Raw genomic sequence first — 22,136 nt, 5'->3', positions numbered from 1 at the left:
TTGGTGATGTCAGTATAGCCATCACCAGTGCATTATTTATCATCTCAGTGAAGGTTGTGTCCTGTAGGCTCTCCTGGGCAGTGTAGACAGGGTGGTTTCTCAGGCTTACTTGGTAAATCCACTCTAACCTCCTTACCTTCCTGAGATGACCCTTTCCCTGATACTATGGAAAGGAAACTAGTATCATTGCCTTACTACATGTAGATTTTCTTTATGTCAGATCATCAAAGAGGCATCTCAATAGACTCTTGGGACTGGCTCCAGGTGTCCTTGTCAGAACACTGAATCCCATGTCACATGATGCAAATAAATTCTCCCTTACCCAACCTATGCCTCCCCACTCCACATTATCCTCGACATCATTCCCACGTTTCCCCAGTTTTTGACAGCACTGATTATCTGGGACTGCAATTCCTTTGGTATGTAAACTTTATTCTGGAACATGGGCTATATTTTCCCACTTAGGTGACTGTTGTCCTGGAATCAATCACGGTAGCTAGGAGCAAATCTAGAGGAGAACAAGTATCATCATGCAAGTCATGTGCTTCAGGAAGGTCTTTTGCTGCTCAATTTCCAGACAAAGGAATATTCTTTCCTTGGAAGGAGGTTTGGGCTGCTTCTGATGGTTCACTGGATTCAGGAGAGTCTAGAGGCTCAAAATTCTACATCTCATGCATTCAAATAATCTTGTTACAAATCTCAGAGTCCCACTTTTTTTTTCCCGCCCTCCTCAGAGCCTTGACTTTGACCTAGGACACCTGTCAAGACTCTGAATTCAGTCTTCTCTGTAGCCATTATGGCTCTGCCATGTTTACAGTTTGATCCTGGGCCCGATTTTCAGCCTAGCCTTCCCTGTGCCTGCCAGAGGCCAGAGTCTCCTTAAAGTCCCCGGGTCTGAGTCGGCAAATGACTGCCCTGAGTTTATTATTTTCTTTTATTAAAAAGGTTTTCAGTGCAGTTAAAAACAGTCCGCTTCCTCCACGTGCCATTCAAGTGTCCAGGACCAAGACAATAGCGTGTCTTCTGCTTACCCCTCATTCCAGTTACTCACAGATAAAAGCCTTCTGTCTCTCACCATTAAGTGTGATATTGGTTGTAGGGATTTTTTGTAGACAGGCTTTACCAGGTTGGAAATACCCATCCATTTCTAGTTTGCTAAGAGTTATTATCAGGAATGGATGTTATATTTTCATCAAATGCTTTTTCCAATGTTAACTGAGATTGTGTAGGGTTTTCTATTTTTGATCATTTTATGTATTCTTGGATTTTATTTGTTAAAGTTTTGTTTATAATTTTTAAGTCTATGTTTATGAAAAACAGTGATCTGTAGATTTCTCTTCTTGTAAGGCCTTTGTCTGGTTTTATTTTCAGGATGATAGCTGTCCTAGAATGCATTGGGAAGTAGTCTCTTCAATTTTCTGAAAGAATTTGTGTAAGATTTGGTATTATTTCTTTATTAAATGTTGTAGAATTTACTAGTAAAGTTATCTGGGCCTGGAGATTTCTTTGTGAGAAGACTTTTAGCTATAAATACAATATATTTGATAGTAATAGGACTATTCAGCTTAATTAGTTCTTCTTGAATGAGATTTGGTAGTTTGTGTATTTCAAAGAATTTATCTGTTTCATGTTAGTGTTCAAATTTATTGCATAAAGTTGTTAACAAAATGTCAACATTTGAATATCTTGAATTTGTAATGATAGTACTCTCTCATTTCTGATATTAGTAAATGGTCTCTTCCTTCCCTTTTGCCTGATTTGTTGAGCTAGAGTTTTGTCAATTTTATTGTCCTCTCAAAGAACCAGCTTTTATTTCATTTATTTTCACTATTATTTTTGTTTTCTATTTCATTGATTGCTGCTGTAATTTATGTTATTATATCCTGTCTTTAGTTTTGGTTTTATTTGATTTTCTTTCCCCCTAGTTTTTAAAGTTTAAAGCTGAGGCCATTGGTTTGAGACCTTTCTTCTTTTCTGATTAAGGCATTTAGTGCTATTTCTCTCTAAGTATTACTCTGGTAGCATCCCACAAATTTTGAAATGCTGTGTTTTAATTTTCATTCCGTTTTAAGTAATTTATAAATATCTACTTAATTTTTTTTGACATGTGGGTTATTTAAAAGTATAATTTTTAGTTCCAACATATCTGGGGATTTTCCAGAGATCTTACTATTATTGATTGTTAGTTTAATTCCATTTTGGTAACAGAATATATAATGTGTGATTTGAATCCTTTTCAATTTATTGAGGCTTGTTTTATGGCCCAGATCTCTCTTAGTACCTGTACTTAAAATAATTTTTATTCTTGCTGAGTGGAGTATTCTATGTCAATTATCTCAAGTTGGATGATAATGTTTTTCAAGTCCTTGTACCGTAGTGATTTTGTCTGCTTGTTTTATCTATTTTTGGGAGAAGAATACTAAAATCATTGGCTATAGTTGCAGATTTGTCTATTTCTCCTTGTACCTCTTTGAGTTTTTGCAGCTCTATCATGTGTTTTGTTATTAGATACATAACTATTTAAGATTGTTATGTCCTTTTGATAAATTGATTCCTTTATGCTTGGGAAATGACCTTTTTTAGTCCTGATAATTTCCCTGAAGCCTATTTTGTCTGATATTAACTTAATAATTTCAACTTTCATCTGGTCAGTATTAGAATGCTATATCTTTTTATATATTTTTTTCTTTAAACTTACTTATGTCTTCAAAGAGTGTTCCTTGTAGGATGTATATATACTTGGGTCTTGCTTTTTTTGTTCAATCTGACAATCTCTGCCTTTTAGTTGGGATGTCAGACCATTTACATTTAATATTATTTTTTATATATAATTTATTTTTTTATGTCTATTTTTGAGAGAGAGAGCAAGCACAAGCATGGAAAGGGCAGAGAGAGAGAGGAGGACAGAGGATCTGAAGCAGGCTCTGCACTCTCAGTAGAGAGCCTGATGTGGGCCTAGAACTCATAAACTGTGAAATTGTGACCTGAGCCAAAGTTGGACACTCAATCAACTGAGCCACACAGAAACCCCTATACTTATGATATATATCTATATATTTTTTAATTTTTTAACTAAAAAATTTAAATGTTTTTATTTGTTTTTGAGAGAGAGAGAGAGACAGGGAGAGAGAGAAAGAGAAAGAGAGAGAGAGAGAAAGAGAGAGCACAAGCTGGGAGGGGCAGAGAGAGAGGGAGGCATAGAATCTGAAGCAGACTCCAGGCTCTGAGCTGTCAGCACAGAGCCTCACATGGGGCTTGAACTTGTGAACCATGAGACCTAGTCTGAAGTTGGATGCTCAACCAACTGAGCCACTCAGGCACCCCTGATAGTTTATATACATACACATATATATATATATATATATTTTTTTTTTTTTTTGAGAGACAGAGAGAGACAGTGTGAACAGGGGAGGGTCAGAAAGAGAGGAAGACACAGAATCTGAAGACAGGCTCCAGGCTCCGGGCTAGCTGTCAGCAAAGAGCCTGATGTGGGGCTCGAACCCAGGAACTGTGAGATCATGACCTGAGCCAAAGCCAGATGCCTAACCGACTGAGCCACCCAGGTGCCCCAGGTTATATATTTTTTAAGTGTAAGTCTATTGTTTTGCTATTTTTCTATTTGTTCCATATGTTCTATATTTATTTTTTCTATTTTGATATCTTTTAGATTAATTGAGTATTTTTTGTAATTCCACTTTAATGCCTCTGTTGGCATTATCATCTATAACTTTTTTAGTTGTTGACTTAAAGTTTATAACATATATCTTCAACTCATTATAGTCTACCATCATGTGATATTATATCATATTACGTATAGTATAAAAACACTACAATAGTATATTTTCATCCTCCAACACAGACTTTGTGCGATTGTTGTCATATATTTTACATTTTACTAATACATATAAGGGCTAAAACACATTGCATCTTTCATGTTTAAACGGTTACTTAGATTTTAGAGAGATTCAAATAAGAAGAAATGATCTTATATATTTGCTCATGTACTTATTTTTAGTGCCCTTTTTTTTCCTTTTTGTTATAGATCTGTATGTGCATCTTATATTAAAACAAAACAAAACTAAACAAAACCTGACTGCATATAGAGTTTATATTCCAGGTAGTAGATTCACATAATAAAATATACTCATAAAATATATACAAAAGAGAAAGTAAATCAGAAAAGGGAGATAAGGAGTAAGAATATGTGTATAGAAATTTCAAAAGGATAGTCAGTTCAGACCTTATTAAGAACATGGCTTTTGGGTCATACCTAAAGGAAGTAAGCCAGGTGGAGACCTGGATGAAGAATATTCCAAGAGTTAAGGACTTGCTAAGGCCTGTAGGCTGAATAATGACCTCTCAAAGATGTCCACATCCTAATCCCAGAAAACGGAAAATGTTACCTTAATGGCAAAAGGGACTTTGTGGATGTGATTAAGTTTCGAATTCTGAGATGGAGAGATTATCCTGAATTATCCCGGTAGGCCCAGTGTGGTCACCAGTGCCTTTCCAAGAGGAGGGCAAGAGGGTCAGAGTCTGCGAAGGAGGTGTGAGAACAACACGCTGCTGGTTTGAAGATAAGTGAAAGGGCCGCGCACCAAGGAATGCAGGGGCCTCTGGAACCGGGCATAGGCAAGGAATGGATTCTTCCCTACAACCTTGGGAAGGAACTCAGTTTTGGTAACGTTTTGATTTTAGCCCAGTGAGAATGATTTAGATTTTTGACCTCCAGAACTGTAGGACAAACTTTTGTTATTTTAAGCCATTAAGTTTACTATTTCTATTTGTTACACAGAAATAGTAAACTCAAACGAAGGCATGATCATGCTTGATGTGGTTGCAAGGTAAGGAGTGGAGAAGTCACGTGAGGGCCTTCAGAACAGTATAGGGACTTTGGTTTTTACTGAGTGAGAAGATTTGACTTACATTATCTTTAATATATATATATATATATATATATATATATATATATATATTTTAAGTTTATTTACTTGAGAGAGACAGACACAGTATGAGTGGGGGAGGGGCAGAGAGAGGGAAAGTGAGAATCCCAAGTAGGGTCTGCACTGTCAGCACAGAGCCTGATGTGGGGCTTGAACTCATGAACCATGAGATCATGAGCTGAGCTGAAACCAAGAGTAGAATGCTCAACTGACTGAGCCACCCAGGTGCCCCTTATTTGACTGATGTTTTTTTAAATATATAATTTATTTACTTTTGAGACAAAGAGAGACAGCACGAGTGTGGGAGGTGCAAAGAGAGAAGGAGACACAGAATCTGAAACAGGCTCCAGGTTCTCAGCTGTCAGCACAGAACCTGATGCGGGGCTCGAACCCATGAACCGTGAGATCGTGACCTGATGCGACGTCGGACACTTAACCAACTGAGCCACTCAGGTGCCCCCTCTTTTTTTTGACTTCTGTTTTAACAAGATCACTCTGGCTGTCGTGTGGAGACGGTGGGCGGGGTGGGGGGGGTAGAGGAGGCAGTGATAAGGGCTAAGCAGGGACACCATGGTGGAGGCCGTTGCAGTAACCCAGGTAAGAGGTGATGGTGGTCTGTTAAGCAAATTAACCATCTGGCCCTTGTGACTGCTCCTGTGCTTTACCTTATTGTACTTCCCAGCACCCAATCCTCCCTGATGACTATGATCTTTTTTGTTTATGTTTGCCTCTCCATGCCTCTTACTTGGCAGTCCTTTGTTATGTGCCTTGGATTTGTTTTTAAGTCCTTCAAAAGTCACAGGCTTAGGCCCCTTTTTAAAAGTGAGAAAAATGCATGCTGTTGTAGGCTGGGTTGTGTCCCTCCAAAGCGATGTTTGAGTCTTAACCCTCAGTACCTTAGAACGTGAATTTGTTTGTAGACAAAGTCTTTACGGAGGTAATCAAGTTAAAATGAGGCCATTGGGACGGCCTAGTCCAATATGTCTGGTATTCATATCGACTGGGGAAATTTGGACATAGCCAAACACAGGGAGCACACTATGCGAAATCGAGGTGAAGCAGAGATCAAGGTGAAGCTTCTACAAGATAAATAACACCAAAGTTTGCTAGCCAACCACCAGAAGGTAAGGGAAAGGACTGAAACAGCCCTGAGAAGGAAGTACTCCCTGCCAGCACATGGTCTGGGACTTCCGGCCTCCAGAGCTGGGAGACCATAGATTTCTGTTGTTTAAGCCACCTAGTCTGAGGTACCTTGTTACGGCAGCCCCGGCAGACTAACGCACATGCAGACACGTCTTAGTGTGAACATATCTCTGTGTTCTTAGTCCCTTCTATTTTTTCTCTTCTCTCTTATTTTCATTTCCCTTCTTATTCACGTGTTCTCTGATGCTTGTGATCTCTCTGTACTCCCACCCCCTTGCCCTACAAAGTCTTTCACTCTTCATTTCATGGGAGATTGTCTGCTTCGGGTGGATCTGGGACCCCGGGGACATGACATCTTAGGGGCAGATGAGGCATTAGAAACTGTCTGGTCCAGCCCTGAATTCCTCAGCTCAGTTAACGCATTGCCCGACTTTAAAGAAAGGCATTAAGGAGGGCTCTTGTTGGGATGAGTACTCGGTGTTATATGTAAGTGATAAATCACTGAATTCTACTTCTGAAACCCAACGTTAACTAACTTGAATTTAAATAAACCTAAAAAAGGAAATGTAACGAGGGCAGAGGCCAACATTGCCGCTGGGCTGGGACAAACTTTGCAGTGTAAACTCACCCTTCTGATGTGCTGAGCCACTGTCTGACTTTGAGGTGTGTTATTGGAAGATATTTCGAACCCTCTCATGGGGCAGTAGGGGGACTGCGCACCCCACTGTGCCCTCTGTCAGCTCTCCCACTGACATAGGGCTGGTGAGGCAGGAGGCCAAGAGCCTTCCTTGACGCTGCCTGGTCCTGACCTCTTACCTCCAGATTTCCAGAGAGGGCAGTAAACATGGACCCTGGAGTCTACCCGCCTTAAAGCCTGATTCTATCACTCCTCTTGGCTTCCTCACCTGTGAAATGGGGACAAGAGTCTACTTCACAGGATTGCTCTGTGCAGTGACATGAGATGGGTCAGTCATGTAGCATGTGGCCCAGAAGACAGGAGCTGATCAAAGAAACACATGTGACCTGTTCTTCTTCCCAGCCCTAAAGTGGGGGAGGACACATTTGTTTGTGACTTTCTACAACAGGAAGGGCAATGAAATGACTATGTCCCTAGAGGAGATGAAAGGGGAGGGTGGCCTTTTGTGTAACCAAATCCTGTCCCTAGTGGCAAGGCACACTTTAGTTAACAAATGCTGACTAGCAGAAACTTCTGTAGAATGTGAGGAGTATGCTACCATGGATCAAGTTTCTCTGGAGGTTGATGGTGGTGGCCAAGACCTTGCTGGTCAAGTGCTAGCCTTCTCCAGGGAACCGGCCCTGGGCTGACTGGCTGTCTCCCTGTTCAGTGCCCGGAATGCTGCAAGGACAGGCCCACATTGGCCTCTATCAACCTGAGGCTATTAGAACTAGGGGCTGACTCGAAGAGCCTTGTACTGAGCTACAAAGATGTAGCTGAGACCCTCTCCCTCCCCACTCTTTCTCTGACCCTACTTGGAGGCAGGTTCCCTTCTCATCTCATTTTAGTACTAATTTCAGTTTTATTTTGATTCTGGCAGGTGTAGTGATTTACAATAAGGATTTCTTTCCTTGCTGGCACACATCTGCATAGTAAACTGCCTGTAAGCAGTCTGCCAGTAGGTTGCTTTGGGTGATTGGGAGGAGGGCTGCGGGTGATTATTTGGAGAGGTTATAAGTGTATGTGCTCAAAAACACCGTCTCTAAGTCAAGACAGAAAACTGAAGTTACATTTTGAGCATAGCTTTTTTCCTTCCCTCTGGTGGGTAGAGAAAAGCAAAGTCATTATTAGGTTTTGACCTGTTGCCTTCGATTTTGGATTTTACGGCTTGAGCATGATCAATGTAAACTTTGCCACTCAGAGTAGGTTTTTCTTTTACTAAGTGTCAGTGAAGCCTCACAGTGAGTGTTCTCATGAACAGTCTTGTAACATTCCCTAACCCCCTCTAGCCACAGGCTCTGAGGTCTCTGGGACCCCACTGACCATCCTACCATAGACTCAGCCCCTCTGATTTCGCTGTCACTCCAGTTAGCAGACGGACTCTGTGCTACATCTCCATAGCGGTCTGAGGTCTCATCTGCTTGTGGAGACTCACACATGGTCGCAGGACCATGGGCTCCCCTAAATGCTGGCTTCTGTCTCAACTCCCTGATGTACAATCTCCATACAATAGCATCAACCAACAGTTTTTGAGCATTCGTCACATGCAGGATGTTGATGGCTACAATGATGGAGGCTATCCCCACGGTGCGCCCTTCTGGTTGGGGAGATAGATGGGAAATGGAGGATTCTAACATAAGGTGATAACGGGAGAGGTGAGAACAGAACACTGCAGGAGCCTTCAGCAGGGACTCCTAACCTAGACTGGGTAAGGGAGACTAATCTAGGGAAGATTTCCCAAAGGAAATAGAATACCCCCACCTCATGCCTGGGACTGAAGCCCTGATTTTACACTTGATCTTGGCCAAAAGGCTGAGAAGCGATAAAAACCCTGATTTTAAATCTCTGCTGCATATGGAGGGGTTCTGCTCTAGGTCACAGTCCACCTGGACCTAGGACGTGCCATCACTGCCCTTAAGTATTGCACTACCTGAGGACCCCCCCCGTGTTGTTGGCCCCACATACTGCAGCCCCAGCCACACCCACCAGCTGGGCCCCACATGGGTTTCCCACACTCAATCATTTCTTTGGGGTCCACTCCCAGAGGGGGCTTTGTACTCTATTTTTGGGGGGAGGAGGGTCTTATCCTAGTGACCTGCCCGAGATCCTTGCTGCCCTTTTGACTGAGCTCATCTGAGTAAAGGCAGGATCCTTTGCAGAAAGTACATTGACTTCCATCCTTAGTACATCTGAAGAATTCTACATTTGTTCTGCCCTTGACCTTCAGTGGGCTGGTTTTGGTTTACCTTGTGTACCCTTTGAAGTGCCACACACAAGTGGCGCCTGAATGGCTCAGTTGGTTAAGCGTCCGACTTTGGCTCAGGTCATGATCTTGCCGTTCATTGGTTTGAGCTCCACGTCAGGCTCTGTGCTGACAGCTTCCAACCTTCAGCTTACTTTGGATTCTGTGTCTCCCTCTCTTTGCCCTTCCCCTGCTTGTGTGGTCTCTCTCTCTCTCTCAAAAATAAGTAAATAAACAACAACAACAACAACAACAACAACGAAGTGCCATACACAAGAGGCAAAGCCAGATTCTCAGGGAGCAAAGAGGAAAGGAGCTGAGGGGCAGAGGGCTGCCTCGTCCTCTTTCCTCTTTGGAAAGTCGTCCCGAAGATCGCCTGTCTGCTGGGTGAGTGGTGACTCAGTCTCTTAACCATGGTGTCCACACGTTTTCTGACAACGAATGGATGTGGGTTGTGATGCGACTTCAGAAGGTTAAGAGTATACGATGAAAATATCTAATTTTAAAAAACAAATATTTTTCTTTGGTGAAAGCCCATTGAAGATCCACATCATTTGTGACGTTTTCCTAAGGCTCAATTCTTTCTTTAAATTCTTCCCCAGACGGGCTCTCAGTCTGTCCAACTCACTTGGAAATTTAATCCTGGCCTGCCTTGCAGTACTTTTTCCATTTATAAACTTTGTTTCTGCAAAGAGACAGTCAAGGCCTTGAGGCCAAGGGCTGTGTCACACTTCTTTTTATCACCCCTCTCTACCCCGCCACCCCTCCCCTAGAGCTTTGCCAGACTCCGTTTAAATGCTCACTACACACTGGACTGGAATGATGAATGTCATCTGTTATTTCATCTAACGTTTTTTTTGAAGTGGTATATTTTTGAGCCACCTTTTAGGGAGACAGTGTTTGAAGCTTATATAAGAGAACTGGACTATCCAAAGGGGCATGTGTGCTTTTCCTTGGTGTCTTGATGTTCAAACGAGCTTTTAGAAATTCCTAGAAGGCAAATTAGGAGCAGACTCAAGGGACCGCCATCACTGAGAACTATAAATCGTGGCTTAGTCCCTGAGAAATGTGTGCACAGAATAAGAATGTGGGTGAAACAGAACGGACTGGGATGAGGGGTGGATCGCACTCCTCCTCCCTGCCGAAGCACCGCACTCTCCGGGAGGGGAGATGCTTGGCAGCCTTCCCCTTTAGGACAGTTGATGCTAGGCCGAATCCAGTGTCTAAGCAAGAAATGGTTTCACTTGTCTGAAAGGAGATGAGGATGTGAGAGATTGAGGCTTCAACAAGAGATACTTCTGTCTACGCACAGCCTTCCGTCTCTATCCCGTTGTGCTCATTTCCCTGGATCTCCTGCCTGAATCTCCCAGCTTGATCTACCATTGGACCTATTCGTCTATTGATTCTGACACCAACCGGTGTGCTATGATTCAATTCTGGCACTAACTATATGGGGTAAGAGCAGACCCCATAAATTAAAGGGTGTGGTCCACAATAAGACTGTTCTCATTTCTGACTGACTGGCTACAAATCTGGGAGGTTCCCACGATCCCCCTCAGGTTTGATAATTCACTAGAATGATTCACAGAACTCAGGGAAGTACGATACTTGTGCTTATCCTTTTATTGTAAAGGATACAATAAATATTGGAGGGTCCCAAATGTAGAGCTTCTGTGTTCTGTCTCCATGGAATCAAGGTGCATCACCTTCCCAGCACACTGATGTGTTCAACCAGGAGGCTCCACCAAGCTTCAGTGTCCAGAGTTTGTATTGAGATTTCCTTATAAAGGCACGGTTGATTGAACCATTGGCCATGTGACCAAACTTGACAATCATCCCCCTGCACCTTCCCTGGAGGTTGGGAGGTCAGGCTGAGGCCAGTGGCTCAAAGCCCTAACTCTCTAATCAATCACTGGTTGGTCTTCCTAGGGGGATCAGAGCATCCTGAAACTAGGGGCCCATGTGAGTCAGCTCATTAGCATAAATTCAGATATAATCCAGGGGTTCATGAATAATGAAGACACTCCTATCACTTGGGAATTCCAAGGACTTAGAGTCTCTCTCCCAGGGAAGAAGGCCAGTCAAATTTTCACTAGCTTTTAGCATTCTCGTTTTATTTTCCAGATTCAAACTCGTGCATTGGTTGTGAGCTTGAGGAAGTCCAGACACTCTCTGTAGAAGGACACAGCAGGAGCTGGACCTCCTGATTCCCTAACTCAGCGCAGATAACATTATGATAATGGGGAGCTTCAAGATCTCTGGAACAAAGCGCTGCTGCCCCTTGTGCGATCTGGCCCTCGCAGGTTGGTTCCTCAGGGGCTTCATCCTGGGCCCCAGCTCAGGAGAGCCTCGTCAGATCACAGCCAGCCCCTGTGACAGAGGGAAAGAAGAGCATCTCCAAGCAGCCACGGGCACTTATGGCCTCTCACTTCCATCCCTTTTCATTGGCCAAAGAAGTGCTTTTGTCAAGGAACAGCCATGATCTGATCTGAGATTTAGGAAGACAAATTACTGTGCAGGGGATAGAAGGCCAAGGCGGAGACAGGAGTAAAGCAGGGGAGGGGTGTCAGAGGCTGTGGGGGGCAGTCTCATGAGGAGGCAAGGGCAAGGAGGGACCCAGGGGTTCCTGAGGTGTCTAGCTTGGGTAACATGGGGGCATTGGCACCCAGGAGGTCAGGAGGAGCCAATAGAATGTTCTCAGCCTTTGCAGGCTGGTGCTGGAGGCAGCATCTGGGCTTCCAGCCAGCGGGGGAATATAGGGAAAAGAGGACGTTTCTTCATCTCATAAACAATCATCCATCAATAAGCAGACGGCCTTCTTAACCTGAACTCCCCATGTTAACTGAGAGCCAGGAAGACTTTGACCACGCAGGCACGGTTGCATAACTGGTTTCAATGGGCTATTGTTTTCCCGCCTGGACATTTTCCATGATGGAAATGATTCGTGTGCCATGCTGGGCAGGAGACCATATTTAAATGTTTCCCGGGTCTGATCTCCATATGGGGCATGAATTCATGCTTGTGCTAAGGCACAGAGTAAGTAGCAAATGGATTTAATTAACTTCAAGTATTTGAGCCATCATTGTGGGCAGTGGTGACCTAGGGTGTGGGCACCTGCTGCTTCTCAGCCTGGTCGGCCCCAGGAATCACCACGTTTTGTACTTAAACCACTCAAAGGAGTTGGATGGGGGAGAAGCCAGGGTGCAGGTGGGGAAGCCAGGCCGGGAGCCATATGTCCTTAATGTGTTTCTGCTTTTGCTGTGAGGTTGGGCAAGTTGTGACATGTCCTAAAGATTTGCCCAACTGTTCAAGGACAGTGATGGGGTGGGGGAGGACAGGCATCCCAGTTAATGGGAATATGGAAGTTTATAGAGAGCTCCTGAGAGGAATTCTCAATGCCAAGACACCTTCCAGAAAGAAGAAGGGCTTCACTTTCCCTCTCTCTGCCATGCAGTGAACAGGCACCCTACTGTTGGCCTAGGAGTCTCTGCCTAGTGAAATGGTTCTTTCTTTGGATCCACACGTGGGGCCCAGGGGCTCCCCAGAATCCGAGCCTTACTGTGACATGGGTGGCTGCGGGAGCTCATTGCCAGCAGGAAACTGGGCAGGACTGGCTGCCTCTTGGGGCCTCAGCTGACCCAATTATAAGGCTAAATGTCTTTGCCCACTCACTCCTTGACTCTAGCTTTCCCTTCTGTGCAAAAGCGGGCACTCATTCAGGTTCCGTGGAGCAGTGAGGAAAGTGTGGACAGCCGGAGTGGCCCCTTCTTCAGTGCAGAAACCCTTTGGCTGCATTTCTTTGACTTATTTTTTAAAAGTTTATTTATTTATTTTGAGAGAGAGAGAGCGCAAGCACAAGTGGGGGAGGGACACTCCACTCACAGCAGAGCCCAATGTGGGGCTTGAACTCATGAACCCGTGAGACCATGACCTCAGTCAAAGCTGGATGCTTAATGGACTGAGCCACCCAGGCACCTCTATGTTTCTCTGAAGGCTTTGCTTTCCCACTCGCATCTCCCGCTTCTCTCCAGATGAGGGGCTCGCTGCTTCCTGAGTCCTCTAAATTGGAAAACAGGAAAGATTAGTTCCCCTCAACCCACTCTCCCTACACCCAGTAACTCAGGAGCCAAAACAGCTTTCTCTGCGAAGTCGTGGCTGGTCAGTCCACCTCCTCGCATCTGCCGCAGTTTCCTCCTGTGCCCTCCCCACCAGCAAACACTGGAGAGCTGAGCCTGCACCTCGCAGAGCCTCTGTGCCCGGTTCTGGAAGGGACGAAGGCTCTACCGCCAAGGGAACAGGAGGAAACTACTTTGCGGTGGAGTAAAGTGGGGAGACAGAGGCAGGGAGGGACTGCTTCTGGAGGAAGCACTGTGGTCGTGGCCCTGGCGTGCTGGTTTGATGGCTGGCAAGGACTGATCACGGCAAGGGGGCAGGTCGTCTGTCGCCTGGTCCTGTGGTGTGGCTTTGGGAGATGACCCTGACGCCCAGCCACCCCACGGGTTCAGTGAGCCTTCTGATCACGTACAGGCGGTCCTGCTCTGCTCTCAGACAGATGAGGGCCTCTGCAGCTGAGCCCAGCCTGACTCCTAAGAGAAGCGTGGTCTGAAGGCAGCTGGGAGGAGCCTGGCCCGCCATCAGGGGCTGCTGCACAGGGCGATCCTGGCTGCGACGTCACAGGGACTGATGGGGCTGGCTGACTCCTTGACCTTTTGCTATTTGCCTCACTTCTCTTCCCCTCGAGAGCCTGGTTGCTCACGTGCATCCAGGAAGGGGCAGTGGCCAAGATGGAGGGAAGAAAAACCCGAGAGGTGGCACTGTGTGCCTCTGGGCTCTGTGCATGCGTGAGGAGTTTCTCCAGACACAGCTTTTGTCTGCTTCTGCTGCCCTGATCTCTCTCCTGCCCAGGGCTAAGGCATCCCCACTCTCTCTGGTGTTGTATTTTTAGCTATACTGTTCCTTGAAAGCCTTTATGTTTCCTCTGACATTGATTTTCTAGAACAATCCAAGGGTGGGTTGCTTTTATGTTTCTAATTTTCTGTGTTTTGTTTACTATTAGAGCAAACAAAAATGTTAAAAAGACTGTGCATTTGGATAATTCACTTCTCCTAGTGATTAAGGTGGAGGGCATTGAGGGAAGAAGGTGGAGATAGAGGGAGGAGACTTTAGAGTCAGATCCAGCAGCTTTGAATCTGAGCTCACCACTCACTAGCTGTGTGACCTTGGAGAAGTAACTAAACTTCTCTGACCTTCAGTTTCCTCATCTAGAGATTGGTAATAGCAAGTCTCTAGCTCACTGGGTTGTAAGAAATTGAAATAAGATAGTGAATCTATAACTATTTGATTAGTTCATGGTACTCATTAAGAGCTTTTTTTTTTTTAAATAAAAGCTCTTATTGTAGTTAGCCTCAATGTTTTCATCTGTAAAAGGGACAAATAGTAAAACACCATAAACTCAATAATACAGAACTGGCTCTGGAGCAAGGGAGTTTATATAAGGTGAAGCTATCGGGCCTTGTCCCTTGGGCTTAGAGGCCTGGCAGAGGGTAATAGGAGATCTGAGTGGATCTGGGGAGTGACTGAGGAAGGGAAGAGCCAGGCTCATTTAAAGGGATGTGGGGAGGATGCACCTGTCTGTCTCCTTGCCTTGTCCTGAATTGATTTCCTCTCACTGTGCACAGACCTCAACAAACGGGCCAGCAAGAGGGAGGTCTAGGACTCTCACTTAGGGTTGGTTTTCTTTCTGTTGAACTTTTACATCTGGAGTCTTCCTGGGTATAAGGGAATTCTGGGTCATTAAGTGGGGCTCACCATCAGGTTAGAAGCAGTCTCATTGGATTGAAGTGGGGATAATAAGTTCTCCTTGGCCTGTCAGAAGGAAGGAGAATCCGCTTTGCCTAATGATTACACAGCCCCTGAAACACGAATGGCTGAGGGGATCCTTCTCAGTTTTGTACACAGGCCTCTAAGAACACAACTATGGGGAGGTATAAAAGGGAGGAAGAAAGACATGTTTGCCTCTCAAAGTCTCTTCTGCAAATGTTTTCTCAACTTCTAGATCTACGATCACTTCAAATATGGTCTCTAGGATGAGATATTTTGGAACTCATCTGCATGAATGTGATTAATCTTTTCTGTCAACAATCATCAACTCAACTTACCCACAACATGAAATATGTGCAGAGTGGAAGTTCAAGAAGTCTCTTTTCAAAGAGACTTTGATTGCAGTCGTTCTTAATCACCAGAAGTTTGCGTTAGGGTTCATTGAGAAGATCCAACATTTTTGGATGGGTGTAGGAGTGAGAATCAGATCTCTCCTGCATGCTTTGAAGACTCAGGCAATAGTCACCTCCCAAGACGTCTTTGGCTCCAGGCTTGGGGCCGGCTCTAGGCTCCTGTGGGGACACCCCACTCCTCCACCTTTCCCTCAGGGACCCCTTTGTGGCTCCCAACATGCTGTCCTTCAGAAGGCTGGTAGTGCTGGCCACATCTGTTCCTTAGACTGACCAATCCTCATGTTAAGAACGTTTATGTCTGGGGCGCCTGGGGGCTCAGTCGGGTAAGCATCTGACTTTGGTTCAGGTCATGATCTCCTGCTCTGTGAGTTTGAGCCCGAATCCTGCTTTGAATTCTGTCTCTCCCTCTCTCTGCCCCTCCCCCACTCTCACTGTCTCTGTCTCTATCTCTCAAAATTAAGCACTAAAAATTTTTAAATTAAAAAGAAAGAATTCAAATGTCTGATTACTTATTCTACCCCCGCTCCCATTTTGAAAACTCTAGGTCTCTCCCACTAAGAATTATATTTGTTGGAATTAGCTTTGAGGAGACTTTTTGTCACTTGCTTAACCTGCTTAGTAAAAACATAGCCTATCTTTAAATTCCTTTTCCCACATATGCTCTTCCATAAAAATTGTTTTTCTCTCATTTCCCACTCCTCTGCTGACTTCCTTTAGGTATATCCCCACTTCCCCCTTTCTCCTGGGCCTCTTCTAGTCAGGAGATCCTTGTGCTCCCATTAGTTTGCTGGTCTTCTCATTTTACATCTGATTTGCAAAGAAAACTGGCTTTCTCAGACCTTCCCTTCAAGATCTTGCTTGAAATACCATCTAGTGAAGTAATGTATCTGAAAAAAAATCGAAAATCACTTTTCAGTCTCCTTCAAAAATTCTTTCGTCTCTAGTTGCAACACATGGAGCCAAATAGCAGATGGAATACATTTCTTCATCTTTAAAAACACCAAATGCTTTTCTCCTTATTTGATTTTTTTATAGTCACACTGATTCTCCATCTAGCCTGGTCTGTTCTTCATCTCCCAAATCTCCTAGTTCTGTTTATCATGAAAATCATCAGAAACGTGAAAAGTCGGGCTCTCCAGGTGTTCATCCATTTAGGGAGAACGAGCTGGCTTGACGGACGAGCGACATATGGAGGACAGAGAGCCCCACTATAGACGATGACTATAGGTTCAGCAAAAAGACATATGCAAGTCTTCCCCTATTCGCATAGAAAGAGTGTGGGTTCTCACAGCTCCGAGCACACAGCAGTGAATGAAATCTTCACTTCTATAGAGAAGGAGCCAAATCCCCCCAGCTTTATAGGCTGGATAAAACGTAGGAGTGAAAGTCTGCCCAGGTCTCGGATGCTCTGTGTGGCTTCTCTGCGGACTGGTTTTCCATCGTGTTTTGATTTAAGTCTTGCTTAGTCACTTCACACATTGATAAAGTGTGGGCTGTGGATAAACTTGAACATTTAATGCAAGGTATCGATGCCCTAGTCTTTGTGACATTCAGGTAGTAACGATTTGGTGAGAGGCTGAGATAAGCTCATGCATAATTAAAAAATTTTTTTAAATGTCTTATTTATTTTTGAGAGAGAGAGAGTGTGGTGTCAGGGGACGGTCAGATACAGAGGGAGACACAGAATCTGAAGTAGGCTCAAGGCTCTGAGCTGTCAGCACAGAGCCCGACGTGGGGCTCGAACCCATGAATCATGAGATCATGACCTGAGCCGAAGCCAGATGTTCAGCCGACTGAGCCACCCAGGCATCCTTGCTCATACATAATTATGTTCCAAAAAGAATGCAACAACCAAGAGAGAGATTTCATGAGGGCCAAGATCATATCCTTCTGAGCGCACAAAAGAAACAAAATCTGCATTAGAGGGCAAGGAAGCAAGAGAGGAAGGATTAATTTGGGGAGTTGAGGAATTAATGGAAGAAAGCCTATCCGTATGATTCAAAATCCTATTATTATCACATGCTTATTCTATAACAATATGTATTTTACTTAAAAATGAAAAAATGAAAAAATGAATTTTATAATTGATTATAAAAATAATTACAGCTCTATTTACCATTCTGTTGCTGAGGACAACAATATTTTAGGCCAGTTTTCTCTACCTTCATTAAGAACTTAATAATAGTTCACAAAATCATAAATATTGATAATTTTTTAATGGAACTAGAAGTTAACCTACAAACTGTTGTCTTGCATAACAGAATGGCAAATAGGACTGCAATTAATTATTAATGAACCAGATCCTTGCAGTGATGTAACATTCGCCAGGCTTTATGGAGCTACCCTTCCATGCTGCGCCCAAGTGAAGACGATTCAGCACTCAGCCCTTACCTCCCCACCCCTGTTCTTGTGTTGTATCCGGCCTACTACCGCAAGGAAACAAGTGCTTGGCTGCTCTTTCTTTCTGAAGAATAGACCTTCCCACTCGGGGCGCCTTGGGGCCCCTGGTTTCCCAGGACCGTGTGCAGAACAGTTGTGTCCTAGAGAGATTGAATTTCTCTGGCGGTTCCCTAGGGGTTGCCCTGGCCTTTCTAACTGGCAGCCTGGTGGGATTCTGAATTCCCAGCACACGGCTCTGTCACGTGGGGAATAGAACTAGAAATGCAGACCGCAGGCCTCTGCTCCGGGCATGTCCCTGCTCATTGAACTTCTCCGCAGGTGAGAAGGGGGCTACAGATTGAATTTTGAGGTCCCCTCCCCGATTCACACATAGAGGGTCTAACCCCAATGTGATGGTATTTGGAGGTGGAGCCTTTGGGAACTAATTGGGTTGAATTGAGGTCAGGAGGGAGGCCCCAGGGTGGGGTTCCTGTCTTTGTAAGAAGAGGAAGAGACCCCGAGCTGTCTCTGCGATGTGAGGACACCGTGGGAAGGCAGTCGCCTGTGAGCCAGGAGGCGGGCCCTCACCGGGAACTGAGTGGCTGGCGCCTTGATCTTGGTCTTCCAGCCTTAGAACCGTAAGAACTAAATTCTGGCTGTTTCAGGCACCCACTCTGTGGTGTTTTGTGAGAGAAATCAGTGCTGGCTGACATGACAGGGCCCAAAGGTCCACAGTCACCTGCTTGCCTGGCTGGCCTGCCCCACCTCGGGCCGGTGCCCTGACTCCGGCACAGGTGAAGCCCGGGCCCTGGCAGGCGCCTGTTGAGACCCCAGAACGGCATTTGCTCGGATCTCCTCTACCGGTGTGGTGGCTCCTTCCAAGCAACAGAGGGGGAACGGCAATAGTTTTCAGGGAGTCATGAAGTTCTTTTAATTGTTCCTTTTTGCTCCTCAATTGCAGTGTGTATCTTTTTTTTAAGGTTGGAGTTTTTAATACAGGGGTTTACTCCCCTCCCCTTTTTGTAGCTTGCAAACTACACTATATTCTGGGTTGACTTGCGGCTTGGAGCACAGGGGAGCTCCCCTTCCTGAGGCACGGATCATAAGCCCTTTGGACTCGAGATACCCAGAAGAAAAGCAGGATTGTTAGGGGGCCTGGGGCATAAGCAACTAGGGAAATGAAAAGAGAAGAGGGACAAAGGAGTGCTTTCGAGAAGGAGGAAATGCAATGGCAGAAGCGAGAGGAAAGAAGAAGCTGAGGAGTTGGAAGGTGAATGTTTAGGGGAGCCAGGGGTGCTGCTCACAGCTGCTCCGAGTCGCAGGGGCCAGTGCACTGCCTCTGGCCTGGGCTGGAAGCTGGCTCAGGCAGCAAAGGGGAGGCCAAGGACAGGGCCCAGAAGTCAGTGCTTCGCGAAGGGGGCGGGAGCCCAGCCTGGCTGCCTTGATCCACTTGTGTCCTTATAAACTAGGGCATCGCCGAAGGCGGGAAGCAGGGGTGAGGTCATATGCGTGAGAAGCTTGGCCTTTATCCCAGCTGCTTTCATGGAACCCAGTGTTTACCTACTTGAGCACAGGAAGGGGAAGCCGGGCATGAGGCCAGAGTCTCTTCTGAGGAGGCAGAAGTTTTGGTTTATTGACCTTCCTGAGAGCGGGAGTGACTGGGACCTCTCTGTCCCACCGGGCGCAGGCCTGATGGGGGCCAGGGACACTTCTTTGGGCAAAAATAGGTTCTTCCCAAACCTCTTCCTTCACATTTCTACAGCCCAGGAGCTGCCCAGGAGAAGAATACTGCCTCCCCCCACTAAGGTTAAAGTTTGGCTGAAGGCTCCAAGTCCCTTTCCTGCACAGATTTGCTAAGGGGAACTTGGTGCTCTCACTGCGAAGCCCACTCTGCTGGGAATGATTGAGCTTAAGAGTCTCCCCCAGGACACGGCCACTTGTGTCATTGGGAGTGACAGAAGCACCAAGGGAAGGCCTCTTTGGGGCTTGGCAGATGGGGGCGGGGGCTGCCTGGCAGGGAGTAGCGCTCAGATAAGCAAATGGGCAAAATGAGTAAAGTGACAGCCAGGCCTGGGAACCAGCGCCGGGGGACTGGCTGAGGGAGTCAGAAAGTTCCAGGCTGGCATCGGAGCTTAGCCATCGGGGCCAGTCTCCAGGCTTTCGGGAGACGGAGGGTGGGGGCCCTCCAGCACCTAAGGAGTTATGAGGAGTGAGGCCCAGGGTGGGTATCATACTAGACTCCCACCCCTTCTCCTGCCTTCCTTCTCTCCCCTCCCGCCTCTCTCCCACATGCTGGAGCGACATGCCAGGTCTTCCCTGTGCAGATCCTTTTGATTGGCTTTGTAGGATGGAAGCCATCCACTTTTGTATTCATCAGACATTTGTTTAGGCCCACGGACTCAGCTAGGAGCCCTGGCAGGACAGGCGACTGTCAAAGCTGAGACCTTCTCTTCGGGGGGGTACTCCCTCTTGTCCATCATGATGATAACTCTGGCACAGAGCGGGCCGCAATTCAGGGGTGTGGAAATCAGTCGAAAATTGGGCGAGTTTCCATTGAAAGAGGAATCTGAGGGAGGTGATGAAGGCGTAATCTCTGACAGGGATATTTGGTCAGATCCACGTGGGGCAGGGACCTGGGGGGTGCGAGCAAGAGACTAGGGGGGAGGTCTAGAAGGATGGGCCATGCCGTGGGATCTGAGCGCCCGGGAGGCCTTTGTCCAGGGCTGGTTCTGCGGTGGCCAGATGTCAGGTGACAACAGCCTGGGGCCACTGGGAACACCAGCTGCTGGCTCACCTGGAATGTTCCTCCCTCAGGTGCCAAGGACGCCCCGCCCCCTGCCCCCAGTCAGAGGTGCCGGACCCTGGGAGGTAACGGTCACTTCACATGAGACATTGTCTCTTGGAACAAGGCCTTGGAAATTTGACGGAATTTATAAAAACACATACAGAGAAAAGCAAGAATGATTTTCCACAGTGATTAAAAAAAAAAAAAAAACCAAACACACGCACACACACCACACATCAGGCCTGCGTAGCTCTGAGGTACAGTCTGTTGTCGGCACCATCAGAAGGGAAGAATTTGCATGTGATTTCTATTAAATGGGAAAGTTTTCTCAGACTGCTCTGGAGGTCCTGTTCCCAGTTTGGTTGAACTTCACAAATCCTTTCTCCGAACATGTGTGCAGAGTTCAGCTCGGTTTGCAGTAGGTAGGAATTAAAAACAATCCCGTTTCTATACCTCTAAAAGAATCGATCCCGCTTCCCTCGGCTGCCTTCCTCACTTCCAGAGGGAGGTCTCTGAGGACTAATTGGCTCACTGGACACATCCGAGCCGAACTCGGACCCGACCATTCCGTGAGGCCGCCCTGGCCAGCCCGGCCCAGCCTCGGACCTCCCGAGTGGAAGACGTGCCCCGGGCAGACAGGCCATCTCTTTCGAAATCCAGACCAAAACATTTTATGATTTCTGTTTAGGAGCCCTCAGGTTCTACCCCCTTCCCTCCAAACGATTTCACTTCTCTCCTCAAAGTGTAGGTGGACCTGCCTGCCATCCCTTCACCCTCTCAGCTTTGGGAGGCTTCAAAACCTCAGTTTCCCCTGCAGGAGTGCAGCCGGGGCCCTAGGAAGGCTGCCCCACCAGGATACAAGGCCAGGGGATCTGGGGTGACCGCTGGCAGAAGTAGATCCCGTATTGTAGCCGGCAGGACTACAGGTCCAGATGGGAAGGAACGCCCGGGGTCCCCGACAGTAGGCACGCCTCTGTCGCTAGCCAGGAGGGACCTGTGACTGAGAGGCAGCTGGCCATTTGCAGACAGCCTCAGACTGAGGTTCCGTCCACATCCTGGGGGCTCTGTCTCCCTGGGTCTCATCTGTGACACCCCTCCTCAGATCTCCCTGGGGGACATGTGACAGGAGATGGGCTGGCTAAGGGCTGCGGCCCTGGAGAGCGCACAGGCTGTTTGCCACATGGCTCCAGGTCCCAGTCCCCCTCTCTCTTGTCTGCCTACATCTAAGCCTCTCACAAAGGTCCTGCTGTGCAGGGCTGAGCAGCGGCTGCAGAGCAAGGAAAGGGTGCATCCGGCCTGTCCCGGGACAGCTGGCTGTTGGCAGTGGGGTCCCCGGGCCATGGTGGCCTTCCTGGCCCTTCTCCTCCCCGACTCCACTTGCTAGCTAGAGAGAGCCCAGGAGCACTGTCGGTGATGGGGAGAGCAGAGGGGAGGAGGGCGGGAGGCGGTGTCCAGTGTGTGTGAGCTACTGCATGTGGTTGTGAGTGTGTGTTGTGTGTGTGAGCGTGTGGTGTGTATGGTTGTATTTGAGTATGCTGAGGATGTTACTGTGAGTGTGGTGTGTGTGTGTGTGTGTGTGGTGAGTGTGCATGGCTTTGTGAGTGTGCTGAGTATGTGTGAGTGTATATGGTTTTGTGTGTGTGGTGAGTGTGTGTGTATGTGTGGGGTGTGTTTGGTTGTGTGTGTGTGGTGAGTGTGTGTGTATGTGTGGGGTGTGTTTGGTTGTGTGTGTGTG

The sequence above is a fragment of the Suricata suricatta genome, chromosome 2, assembly GCF_006229205.1.
Source record: "Suricata suricatta isolate VVHF042 chromosome 2, meerkat_22Aug2017_6uvM2_HiC, whole genome shotgun sequence".
Classification (NCBI taxonomy): Eukaryota; Metazoa; Chordata; class Mammalia; order Carnivora; family Herpestidae; genus Suricata; species Suricata suricatta.
Note: the sequence above shows the minus strand (reverse complement) of the source record.